The sequence below is a fragment of the Drosophila kikkawai genome, chromosome 3L, assembly GCF_030179895.1.
Source record: "Drosophila kikkawai strain 14028-0561.14 chromosome 3L, DkikHiC1v2, whole genome shotgun sequence".
Lineage (NCBI taxonomy): Eukaryota > Metazoa > Arthropoda > Insecta > Diptera > Drosophilidae > Drosophila > Drosophila kikkawai.
Window position 1 is genome coordinate 25,149,500 of NC_091730.1, and position 12,689 is coordinate 25,162,188.

Sequence of the window (12,689 nt, forward strand, 5' to 3'; positions counted from 1 at the left end):
AGTTTTGACCCAAAGCAAAGACAATATGATGAATAAGATGCGTAACGAAAGGCAGATCTCACTCGATGTATGGTTCTGTAGGTCAAGGGAATTCAAATATAGAGTTTCCTGATCTCGCAAGAGATTAACATTTTTGCGCGTTATGCATCTTAATCATTGTATTGTCTTCAACAACTCTTGCAGCTGGTAACAGGGACTCCTGCTTTCTAGATAAGCCACTCATCCCGACTGGCTCCGGGTGCAAGTCGCACCGATATGCCAAATGTGGGCAGCTGTGCAGCGAGCCAAATAATCATCGCAAACATAACCATAACAATTACACGGCTCAACAGGGCACAGAGCCAGAGGGGGGCTTCGGGGGGCATAAAATAAAAATCGGGTAAACAGTTCAATTAAAGTTGTTTGCTTTTGGCAGCGCTGCTCGTTTCACACGCCGGCCATTTGCATTTGTGTGCGACATTTGCAAGTAAAAACACTCCCACACACACGCACACGGGCAGAGCAAAATAAATGGCGCCGGCGGAGCGAGAGGGAAATAGCACAGAGGGCCGAGTAGGAAGGAAGGAACGCCTGAGCGAGATAGCGACAGCTAGTGGGAAAGTTTCGTTTGTTTTAATATGCAAGTAACTTTTTTAACAATAACATTCCATTTTATTATGTCAAAAGTTTTGGTTTTACAAATACACACACACACACACACACACACACACACACACACACACACACACACAGACAATCCACAATCACACTGGCAAACACTCATTCTGTGAGTGTAATTGTGTCTTTGTTATGTATTCTTATTTTTATTTTGCTTACATTTGCAACATTTTTGACTGCCGCCTTTGTTGGCCCCGTGTGCGTGTGTATTTCCATGTTAATGTTTGTTATTGTTGTTCTTTTGTTGGCGTTTATTGTTGCCATTTTGATATGCATGAAAAGGCAGCGGCAGCGGCTGTGGCGCCCGTCGGAAGGGGGCGTGGCATACGGCCATGTGACACTTTGCATAGAAAACCAATGTCGGGAGTATTTATTTTTGTTTGTCTTTCCCACCGTCTCACTCTGTCCTGGCTCTTTATTGTTTTTTCCCTCGTTTATTTGCGTTGTGCTTTAGGCTGCACTTGCCAGGAGGGGTTTGAGATTTCCGGCAGCCAGCACTTTCGAATCAAATTTAGTCCGAAAATGTCCCTGAATTTGAATAGGCAAAATATCAGCGAGTAGACGATCTCCCGTTCCAAAAATATCGAGCGAGTCCGAGACAACGCAGCTACATAATTCGTTAGAAGCTCGATTCGTTCCCTCCACCCCCAACCCTCTGTTGAGCGAGAAAACTTGTTGTCGATGTTGTCGGCGCCCTTCAACTTCGACAGTGGCTGCGTGCGAAGCCGCGAAAACTGTCAGTCGATGTGGTTAAGGGGTGCGCCCCAGTGGGGTGGATGATTGCGGCTGTTGCGGCCACGATGCCAACATATCATTCTTCATTAAATTGCGCTTCAAAGCCAGCTCAGCTCAGCTCAACTGGAGCAGAGTCTGCTGCCGCAGCTTTTTTTGGAGCCGGAGTCGTGGTCGGAGGTGACGGGCGCTAGCCTGTGTAAGTGCCAAAATCCATCAACGTCAATGCTTTCCTTTCCCCCCGCCCCGCGAATTATATTCAAAGAAAATCGACTCAGACCGGCGCAGTCCTCATTACTCCGAGCATGGACTGACTGGGCGAACTGCAAATGTATGCAAATGATGATGCATGTGCCAGCAAAATGCGGTGACGCTGAATTCGAGGGCGAACAATAATAACCCATCCTCGCGCCTGTCCGTCGCTGTCTGTGCGCCTGACAGGCTGCAGGAATAAGCGCAACCATCATGTTAAATTATGCAAATTCGATTTCAGTGAGTGAATGAAATGAAACGAGGTAAAGGAAAGGTTTTTCTGGGCCGAGGACTCTGGCTGACTTTGAAACTTTTGCTCAGTACAGAACACAAAGCATGTGGCAAGCACTGAGCGAAACAGGATGCAATACCACAGGAAAATAAACCTTTAAGGCTATGCTACTTTCTCAAATCGTTTACAACAGAAATGGTGATGGATCGTTCAACGAAAATCAGAACTAAAATCCCTTAGAGAAAGCTTGGTGTCTTTAGAAGTCTGCCATTGACTGACTCCACTTTCTCCGAGTGTACACATGTGGCGGAGGCGAAAAATTCTACCGCTCGACAATGGCTGGGCCGGAGGCCAGAGCCGGGATCCAAGAGCCAGGAGCGAGGAGCTAGGACAGGCTGGCGGCTCATTTGATTAGAATATTCATGCATGCACTTCATTGTCATCAAGGGTGGCAGGCAGCAAAGTTGTCATCTTGTCCTACGCCTTGTCATCTGTGCAATCAACACAATTGTGTGTCTCCGGACCGCTTCCCCGCCGCTCCGGCCGATCAAAGCGCCTGCTCCAGTGCGTGCAGATGAGCAGCAACGGGTGTCGTCTAGTGGCAGAGCCCAGCATTTTGCATAAGTAGCCGCATGAGTGTGGAGGCGACTCCTGTTGCTGACAGACGGCTGGCGTAAGTTGACGTTGAATGCGCATAGTCGGCATTGGCAGTGGCTGTGGCAGTGGCTAGGACAGTGGCAACGAGGCCTCTACGGCTCAAAGCGCTTTCAGCCTAATCACTGCAACTGGAAGCTGTCATTAAGTAATTGGAGTTGGAGTTGGAGTTGGATTGAAGTGAAGCAAAGTGAGGGCACAGATATAGACAAGCGATATGAGCTGGTTTTCAAATGTTTGCCCAGGGCAGAACGCCACTTAATTAATTTCGAGCATAAAATGCGGCTGAAGCGCACACTCAAGTCGCACACATTTGAGTGCGACCTCACCTGATCAGACCTTGAGTCAAGTCAATCGACCCACTCAATGGATGGCATTGTCAAGTTGTGCTGCCAGAAACATAAATTGAATTAAAACATCGTTTAGACTCGAAATTAATTCGAAATGTCTCGCTTTGTCAAATTAATTTTTAATTGCCGCAAAGCCCAACAAAGAGCCTAGCGGCAAAGCCAACGCCTCGACGCCGTCTTGCAGCTGACATACAAAAACAAATTCCAATTAATACAACCGCACACACAAACACACGAATACGTACTCGTAAATACTCCTGTCTGTGCGTCTGCCACACACAGAAGCACGCTCTCGAGGACACAACAATAGCGCGCCATAAAGTAGACTTCAAATTTTGGTCGGCATTGTCGTCTATCATATCAAAAGCGGCGCAAACCCCATAAATGCCAATAATTAATGTGACATTTTCGGCGTAATTGAGGCAAGTATGCAGCGGAGCAGCAGAGCAGCAGGCAGCCAGCCTGTCACAACCGCACGCCCATGCACACGGACGTGAAATGTATCTAGGCATGCGGAGAGTATCTGTATCCAAGTGTGCATGCGTGTATTTCAAAGCATTCCCCAAAACTGCATGGCATGCCAAGTGGCAAACTGCTGCTTCCTGCCCCTGCTGCCGCCCCTCGCTTGGCTAATTGAATTTCTGCACATAGCTCTGGCAAATTCTACGAGTGGGCGGACCCGAAAAAACCGAAAAAACCGACAGCCGAGAATCGAGTGTGCAACAAAATTGTGTCGCAGCTCAGGTGCGTGCTGCCGCTCCTGCTGCGAGTCTCCACTTAAAGAGCAAATTTATTGCCTGCAAAAAAGTTAAGTAGCCTTCACATAATTGCTCAGAGGAAAGTTTTTTAATACCTCCGCTCCCTGCCAGCAGCCGCTGGGCTTTGCCTCAGGCTTTGCCTCAAACTTTGCAATGACAGTTTAAGTTGTTTTTCAGGCTGTTGCTGCCGCTGCCGCTGCTTTGGCTGCTCCACTTGTTGTTTGGCCAACAAATTTTTACAGCCAGCCATTGTGCAGTGAGGGACGCAGCTCTCGCCGGCTGTCAACTCTCACTTGCACACATGGACACTCGCACACACACACACACACAGATAGTTCTGATACACACGCACACACACTCAGATATCACGTGGCAGCTCTGGCATCATCATTTCATTTCAATTTCAATTTATATGAGCAAAGTTTTATGAAGTGCATGTCATGCTGCCTGTCGCCCTGCTCTACTCCACTCCGGTTTCCACACACACACTACCATTACCTCTACCACTACCGCACTGCATTTATTAAATTTCATTTCATTTCAGCTTTATACTCATGTTTATTTTACAGCACACTAAAAAGTTCTAACAAGTGCTGATTGAGTGCGCTGCAAAAACTGTCAAACAGCCCGAACAAAGCCCGAGCAGCGGTGAAATGTTGTAAAACTCAAATTGAATTTACCGCTTATGACATGCGAGAGCTTTGCTTTATTTGATTCTTTATAATAATGGTCGAAAGTGTGATGAGATTTTGGATTTTCCAGCCAAAGCGCTGTCGATTGAATCCGCCAGGGTAAAGACCATTTCCGCCCGATCGAGCTCCCGTCCAGGCTCTCCCTCTATCCCGTCGTAAATTGCACTTAGCCAGAGTGCCGATAGTTAAAGTTCCGAGAGCATATGCCCCGGCTCCCATAAACCATGACGCTTGTGCGCTAATGCTTCTTAATTAATACAAAACTCCCTCCGCGCCCGCTTTAAGGACTCCCCGCAGTCTATAACTATTTATTGCGTGCCAAGAAGCAGCATTTATGTTATGCCAGCACACAAAAATCGGAGTAATAATAATAATGTAAGTTGCGGCATAAGCTCATAAGTGCCATTTAAGCCACAGACATCCTAGTGGCTTTTGCCGCTGGCAAGCCAAAAGTCCTGGACGCCCAACTGCAAAATGGCACACAGGCCAAGGAATTAAAATACATATCAAAAGAGAGAAAGAAACAAACGCGAACTTTTGCGTCTGTAGACCAGAAACCGAAACCAGAAAACCTAACAAACTTTGCCGTCGTCGTTGTAGTCGCTATGGCCACAAGTCTTTTGTGAACCCTGATCCTGATCCCGATCCTGTTTCTGCCTCGGCTCCGGCTCCTGCTTCCGAGCCTGTGTGTGCATGGGTCCTAGGCTTGAAGCAGCTTAAATTTAATTGCAGTATGGCCAAAGTTTCACATGCATGTGGAGGGAAGCCCCAGCCGCTGGCAATAAATTTTTATCACAGACCCGAACTTCGGCAAGAGGCTATGTTTAGACTCTCGTCGTTCCGCTTGCTCCCCTGCTTAATGCTAATTAACGTGCAACACGGCCAAAACTATGTACACACACTTGGTCAAAGGTCAAAGCAATTAAGCGTGCCCAAGGAGGCGGCCGAGCAGGAAGTGGCTGAAACTTGATGCCGTCAAGCCGGGCCAACGAGTCGTAAAAGAGCCACAAAGTGCCAGCAGCAACTTATGCCACTCGGAGGCCAAGGAGATTACGGTACATATGCATACCCTGGCCAGATCAATGGGATCCCTGATCGGGAGTGAGATCCCTCCCGGCCATATAGTGGTGGCAATTTTGTTGCCCCCGCAATTTCATTTCATTATGTGGCCATGTTGGTGGCAAGTGTGCTTTATTAACACATTTCGTGGCCCGCCCACCCACACTCGCCCGCACATGTATACGTAGGAACATAACTTTTTTAATACCCATCGCCGTAGCCATCGCCATAGCCATTGCCATCGCCATCGCCAGCAGCCTGGCAGGGCAGAATCGGGCTGGCTTTGGTTGTAATAGTTTAATAAAGTAGTAAAAGCTGCGGAAATTAGATTTGACCGCAGCACACGGGCACAGGAGGCCGCCCGAGCCCGGAGCTCTGAGTCCGGTGCCCAGAGCCCAGACCAAACTTTACCGCAGCCCAGGAGAGCAAAAAATGTTGTACAAGCCACATGGAGTAGAAGACCGTGGTTGCTGTTGCTTCTTTGGGGCTCCTGGATTCTTGTCAATAAAAATGTCAAAAAAGTTTGGGCTAAGCATTAAGCAGAAAGTTTGGGCCAAGTAAAAGAGGGATCCGGTGAAAAGGGTTCCCGGGCATACTTAGAGGCCGAGGACGCCGATTATGCTGTATCTGGGGCTGGGTGGCGGGATAAGGCCGGGATTGAGATGTGCCTATTAAAGGCACGGCAACTCCCAGAGCAGGTTGACGGAGGAAAACCTGGTCGGTCCTCGGCAGCAAATTTAATTAACTCAGTTGAGCGCGCTCCGTCTTCCGTTCCGTATCGCATCGGGCATCAATAAAAGATTAGTCCTATCAGCCGAGAGGTATGCCACTTTAGATATTTGTTTCGGCTTTGCGGGATTATTGAAAAATTAATGCAATAAACGCAAGCGATATGCCCGGCATTGATAGAGTGCGCACTGCGCATGGGGATCTGATACTACCCGGCTGCCTTAGGCCTTCATATTTTTAATATGCGCCCAACGAAGCAGCTCAGCCCATCGGTGAACTTATTAAATTTCAGACAAGGAGCCTGCCTAATGGCTCCTGCTGCTACTGCCACCTGTCAGCTGCACATATTTCGTTATTATGAGGAGGCTGTGCGGCGGCATGGGGGCGCCCCACCGTATGCCACATATATATTCTGCAGCTCATTTTCTAGCTCATTGCCGGGGCCACGACATGAGCTAAATTAATTTATTCCGCTTTTGTTCTTAGACAATATCCTTTTCAGCACCCGGCCCCGTAACGGGATACAGGCCAAGGCAGCCGGAGCCGAGCCGCGAAGGCATTTAATGAAAATGAAAACGTCTGAGGCCATAACTGGATACAGGGGCTGGCTAACGCAGGCGGCTGCTTCTGTGGCGACTATCCTTTTTCAAAGCTCCGACGGCGCAACACAGAATAAAATAATATAAAACTGACACTGGGCCTGGGCTTGTTTTCCTTGCGGGTTGCCTGGCTGCGTCAAGTGTCGACAGCCAAGGTTGCCTGGGGCTTGGGCAGGAAGGCAAGTGCCTCTTCTCAAGGCAAATAAAGGTTTATGCACTTGAGACCCGATGTAGGGATGGTAAACATGGTTGAGATGGGACGGAAGGGATTATAAGATGACGATTTAGAGTTGCATAACTTGAGTTTATTTCGAGCTCGATATTTTTCACGCCCTAACTGAGCTTTTCTTTAGCTTTTAGCTATCGACCAAAATACAGGCTAATGGGAACCAATGTTGGCACTGAAAATTCAAGAATAATTATAAAATTCTACAAAAAAGATACTATGTGTCGAGTAGTTTAGAAATTCTAATTTACATAAACTTTTTTGGCTATCCCAAGATCTAAGCAGCTTCGTCTAACACACATATTTCAAGACTCTCAAAAGAGAGTTACGAAAATGAATCGTTTGAGATTCAAAAACGACACAACAGTGGTCGCTCAGTTCGTGGTAAAAATTTTCAATTTTCGATAGCTTGATATCTCTGACGGATTTTTAATATAACTAACACAAAATTATCGAAAATGATTAAAAACTTGACATAAAGAATTCAGACTTGGGAATTTCTAGTGACACTTGCACAGGACCGTACAGAAGTTGCATGACGTTTTTTTTGCCTGTACTCTTATTCCACCCGCCTCAAGGCGTTTGGTTCCCCGTCGCTTGTACTGCTCTCCTTCTGGGTTTTTGCTACTGTTTGGTCGGCACTCAATCAAAAATCACATTTCCGTGTCGGCTGTTTGGCGCAAAAAGCAAAAACACATACGCCCGCACAGATGAAGCAAATGTAATTAAAATTCGATATACTTGTTTTCGCAAAACGGCCTCCAGAGAGATCGCATACGAAGTGCCTGCCGGCGGCAGAGGGTGGCAATGGGGGAGGGCGAGGGCGTTAGGCCTCGGTTGAGCCATATGGACATACTATATAGCCCGGGGTGGTGACACTGGGCAGTGGTAGTGGTACCAAGGGAGCTGAAAAAGAGTTGCATACATCATCATCCTCATGGTGCGTTGCCGGCAACAGCATTTGGCAAAAATTTTAGCTTCAATTTAAATTTTTGGTCAGATTTGCACGTACTCAGCCTCGGACCGTGTGTTTTTGTAATTACATACACACACACACACACACGCACAGCCGCACAACTCATGCAAATTGATGTTGCTTTTAGCATACACTCACACATCCTACATCCTACATACTACGTCCTACGTCCCACGTCCTGGGGAAAAGGCAGCATCGGAAATTTTCGGCTGTTGTCTGTGCTACTTTACAGAGCTGGCCCAACAATGAAGATTTATAATGCCCTTCTGGCCCCCGGCTCTGGCTTCACTCCCCACGCCCCCCATTGCCGTGGCAACGCTCGGGGCCTAAAGTACTGTTCGCCATAATAGCCATATATTAGGGTTCAGCGGCGATTTGGCAGCAGCCGACAACAATTGAAGAGGGCGGCAGCAGAGAAAAAAGTGGAAAAACAAGATCGCAGAGGGGGAGGGAGCGTTGATAGCTGGTAATTGGAATCAGCTTAGACTGTTGGGGGCCCACAGAACCAACAGATATCAGTTGGACCAGGGACATGTACATATGTTCCTATCTCACAGTTATCAATGCACGAAATATTATTCAAAATGATGTAAGCTTTAGCTGCGGTTTTAAGAAGAAAAAACTCAGCGATTACTTAAATTAAGAAACGTTAACGTAAAATCGGATGACTCAATATAGTTTTTATATATCTGTCTCGCTCACAGTCGAGCCTAGAACCGTAGTTTTCAACCGGGACGATAAAAAAGTAAACCTTTTTATTTTAATTTTGTTGTTGTTTTTCACTATATTTCTTGTTCACTATATTTCAAGTTAAAAGTCTAATGAAGATATACTCGACTATAACCTTATATATACAGCACAGACCCCAAATCGATAGTCGCGTCTTAAACCAGGGTTCAAATCTCGGCAGTTTTTTTTTATTTACCTGTTTAAAGTTTTGATCTAATTTTTAAAGCTGCAATTTGTTGCAATTTCTAACGAAAATCCAATTTAAAAAAGTCTGGACAATGCAACATTTGAATATTCGAATTTAGTAAAATATGTCAGTGATTATTATTATAGCAAACTTTTACCTTATTTGTTATATAATATTTTTGTTTTCTGTGTGCCGCGTTGTGTAAGTTATGCCAATCACATAACAGAATATATGTTTTTCGTCGACTCAAATTAAATAAGAGCCGCAGAGCGGCAACAGAACACCACCAGCAACAACAACTAACACACAAATCGCACACTCAAGCGCAGAGCGTAACAAAATTCAATATCGCTTTTAATTGCATGTTGCCCGGGCAACAGCAGCAGCAGCAGCAGCAACAGCAGAAACAACAACGAGCGACAGACATTGTAAGCCCCTTGCAAACTGAACTGTCGGGTGGATGGGGGGGCCAGGGGAATGGATGCGGGCCACTTATATAAGCTTGAATGCCTGGGACGATCCTGTAATTTAGCAAAATGTTATGTAAACTTTAAATCGAGTTATGCAATTTAATTGGTTGTTGTACAATTTGTAAGCGGCACGTTTTGTTTGCCACATCAGAGAGCACGGAGCCGAGCTGCCATTATGCATACATAGATCCTGAATACGAATATACTATATATGAGAGCGTCCTCCACAACAATTGAAAATGCAATGGTTCACAGATTTTTGCGTAATGCAATTGAAAACTCGTTCAATTTAAGCACATTGCCATATTATTTTAGGGAATTTCCTTACAAGTTCTTCATTCTGCAGGCCAAGCTGGAATTGATGATACGTCGAGTGGTATCTTCTTTTCTCGGAATCATTGTTTCCCATGGCATGGCATGGCAACTGAAAAGAAAATGCCCGGACAGACCCACTCTTCGGGGGAGTCTTTCAGATGCACTTCTGGTTTCGAAATTCCGGTTAATTAAATAAATTTCGAGCCACAAAAAGCGCCCGGCGCCAGTGCAACGAGCGCATCTGCCTCGTCAAAGGCAGTCGCAGCTTAAAGTTAATCTACTCCTTGGCTTAATTGCCACCGCTGCCACTGCAAATTGCGCCCAAAAGGCCAACAGCAATCTCTGTCTCAGTCGCAGTCTCCGTCTCCGTCTGTCCCACTCCCAGTGTCTCCCAGTCCCCGGCCAAGTCGCCACATCCTTCGACTACCTTCCTACGGCAGAGCTGTCTAGGACGCTAACTCATTTTAATGATGCTGCTACCTGGCCCGGCTCCGAGTGCAGTGCCTTGGCCCGGTGTCGTCTTCCGGCCTTTGGCTCCCGACTCCGAGGCAATTATGGCCAACTTGCCTGTGCTTACATGTGGCCAAATTGTTGTGGCCGTGGCTCGGCGCCGTCTATGTCCCGGGCGCATTAAAAATGAATAATGTGCGCGAGTTGGGCGCACGATTTATGCACTCACTGTCCGCCCGGTGTCCAGATGCTTCCAGTAGCACCGTTCGTCCTGGCCCTTTTCAATCATGTATAAATCCATGCAATCAAATTCCTTGCACAATACAATTAGCTTCTCCTTGTGTCCTGCGAGGAAAACAAAAATAAATTTGTCGGCTGCTTTTGGACGCGCAGTTTATTAGGCTTAACCTACCTGTCCGGACCGGGACCTGGTCCTGTACCTACCCCTGGACCTGGTCTCGTGCCTGGACTTGGACTTGGTCTCGGACCTGGACATGGCCTGCCTACGCTTTGATGTCGGGACTAAGCCCGGCAAAATTGATTTCCCCCACCTGCTGCTGCTGCTGGCTTTACTTTTATTCCCCTGTGCCAGCGCTGCGAGCAATAAAGTTCAAATGAAGCGAGCCGCTATTAAGTTATGCGGCCTTAGAGCGTCCTCTTTTCGAATTTGTTTCGTGCTCCTCAGCTAAATAAGTGGTCGCATAAATCGCCAAAGGATACGGAATGCAATGCTGCGGAATAAACAGAAACAATAGAGGTCGGGTCCACTTGAAGGGCATAAAGTTAGCTAAATGGAGCTATCATGGAAGCGGAGATCCTGCCAGGATTTAAGTTCGTTTCGTGCTCCTTTCCGTACCCAGCCAGTCCGCCAGTGGGGCTGGAAAAACCTCAGCGCCCCAAACTGTGCTGCGGTTTTAGTTGCATTTGACTTTGCGGTTTGACGTTGCTGCGTTTGCTTGTTGTTTTTATCCTTTTTTTTGCCCCGCTCCGCTCCTTTCAGCAGCACACGCAACAGCTTTTTGTTCACACTTTCGCCTGGCAAAACAATTTCCTCCCAAATCGGACTGGGAGCGGTGTGGGGAGCCGGGGCTCCTGGCTGCCGACTGCCGGCTGCCGGCGTCGCCTGCCCCGCATGCATTGCGGTTTCTGTTGCATAATTATTATGTTGCGGTTACAGCTGCACCCCGCTTCACCCGCAGTCCATCGGGCTGCAGTTTCCAGTTTCGTGTTGCTGTTGCTGCAGAAGCATTTACCTTGTTTGTGGTTCGCTGAGCGCTGGCAACAGTTTTTCAGGACCTGCCCGGCAAAAGCCTGAAATTACTTTGGTCGGGTGGGAGGATGGGCGCCTTTTAAATCTTTGACGGTGCAGTTTATTTAGGCGGTTAATGGTACGTTTTTCTGTGGCCAAAGGCCCCGACTTTAACTAGTTTTAAAGTGGAATTTGTGGCCGTTGCGATGCTAAATACAATGAATTCGGAGCCAGAAACAATAGTCGCCCAGTCAAAGTGTAGCAGTCCAAAGAACTTGCCAGCTTCTTGGATAAATTCCAATGGCGTTAGAGTTCGCCTTTGACATGGGTCCGGTCGGTATGCTAAGAATCCCGCTGCACCCCTTGAAAAGGACAGAAAATAGTAAATAACAGCAAACAACAGAAGGGCAACTGACAAGACAACACCACTACACAGCAGCAGGAAGTTCCACCAACAAGAGCAGCAACATTTTTCGGCTGCGCACAACAAATGTTACAAGGATTCGAAGGGATTTTGAAGGGAATAGGAAGGGGAAGGATATGGCGAAGGGCACGGAGAAGGGTGAACAGTAACTATTTGGCTTGTCCTGCTCGGCTTCTTCTTCATCTGTTGGTGTCATTTGTTAAAGAGGCTTGTCAACATGCCTTATAACAAGCTGGCTCGGACTTCAAGCCCAGACCCACGGGCAGGGACTCCGGACTCTAGGCTCTCGGCGCCCGGCTCCAGACTGCAGCCGGAAGATTCGGCTGCGAAGAAGTCTTGGGCGAACGAAAGCAATAATATTTTAGCTTTTGTTATAGGCTTGGCTCCTGCCTTCGGCTCGTTGCTGGGGCTGGGGCTGGCTGCTTGTTTGTTTGTTGTTCGTATTTTGTAGCATACTTCTGTGCATTATTTGCACAGCACTTGTACAAAACTGGAGACGAACGCTTTGGCGTTGGCTTTTCAATTTGCCAGAGACATTTGTTTGTGTGTGTACACAAAATATTATTTTCTTAATTGGTGTTTATTGTGTGTCAGGCGCACACACACGGAGCGTCAGAGCGAGCGAGCGAGCACATACTTTCTGGCCAACTCCCGAGAGTGCCATAAAAATGTCAGCAAACTGACCCTGGATCTGGATCTAGTTCTGGTTGTGGTTCTGCATCCATATCTGGACCTGCATCTATTAAATGGTCTGAGAGGGTTGCCCCGAAACTCGTGTAATTTTCAGTTGACCTTTTGGCTCTCCTTTCCCCATCTATGTGCCACCCTGGCCCCCTCGGAGAGACAAATAACAAAAAGATGCACGTTACCAGCCGTATCTTGTCCAGAAGCAAATTGCTTATGAAATTGCAATTTGAGCTCACTCCGGGCACTGATTTTTATTTAATTT

General features: G+C 47.2%; 1 protein-coding gene across 19 annotated transcripts in view; it reads left to right on the top strand.

Annotated features, from left to right (window-relative positions):
- bru3 (bruno 3) overlaps positions 1-12,689 on the top strand; it is a 265,769-nt gene that overhangs the window by 207,596 nt on the left and 45,484 nt on the right. The window lies entirely within an intron of this gene.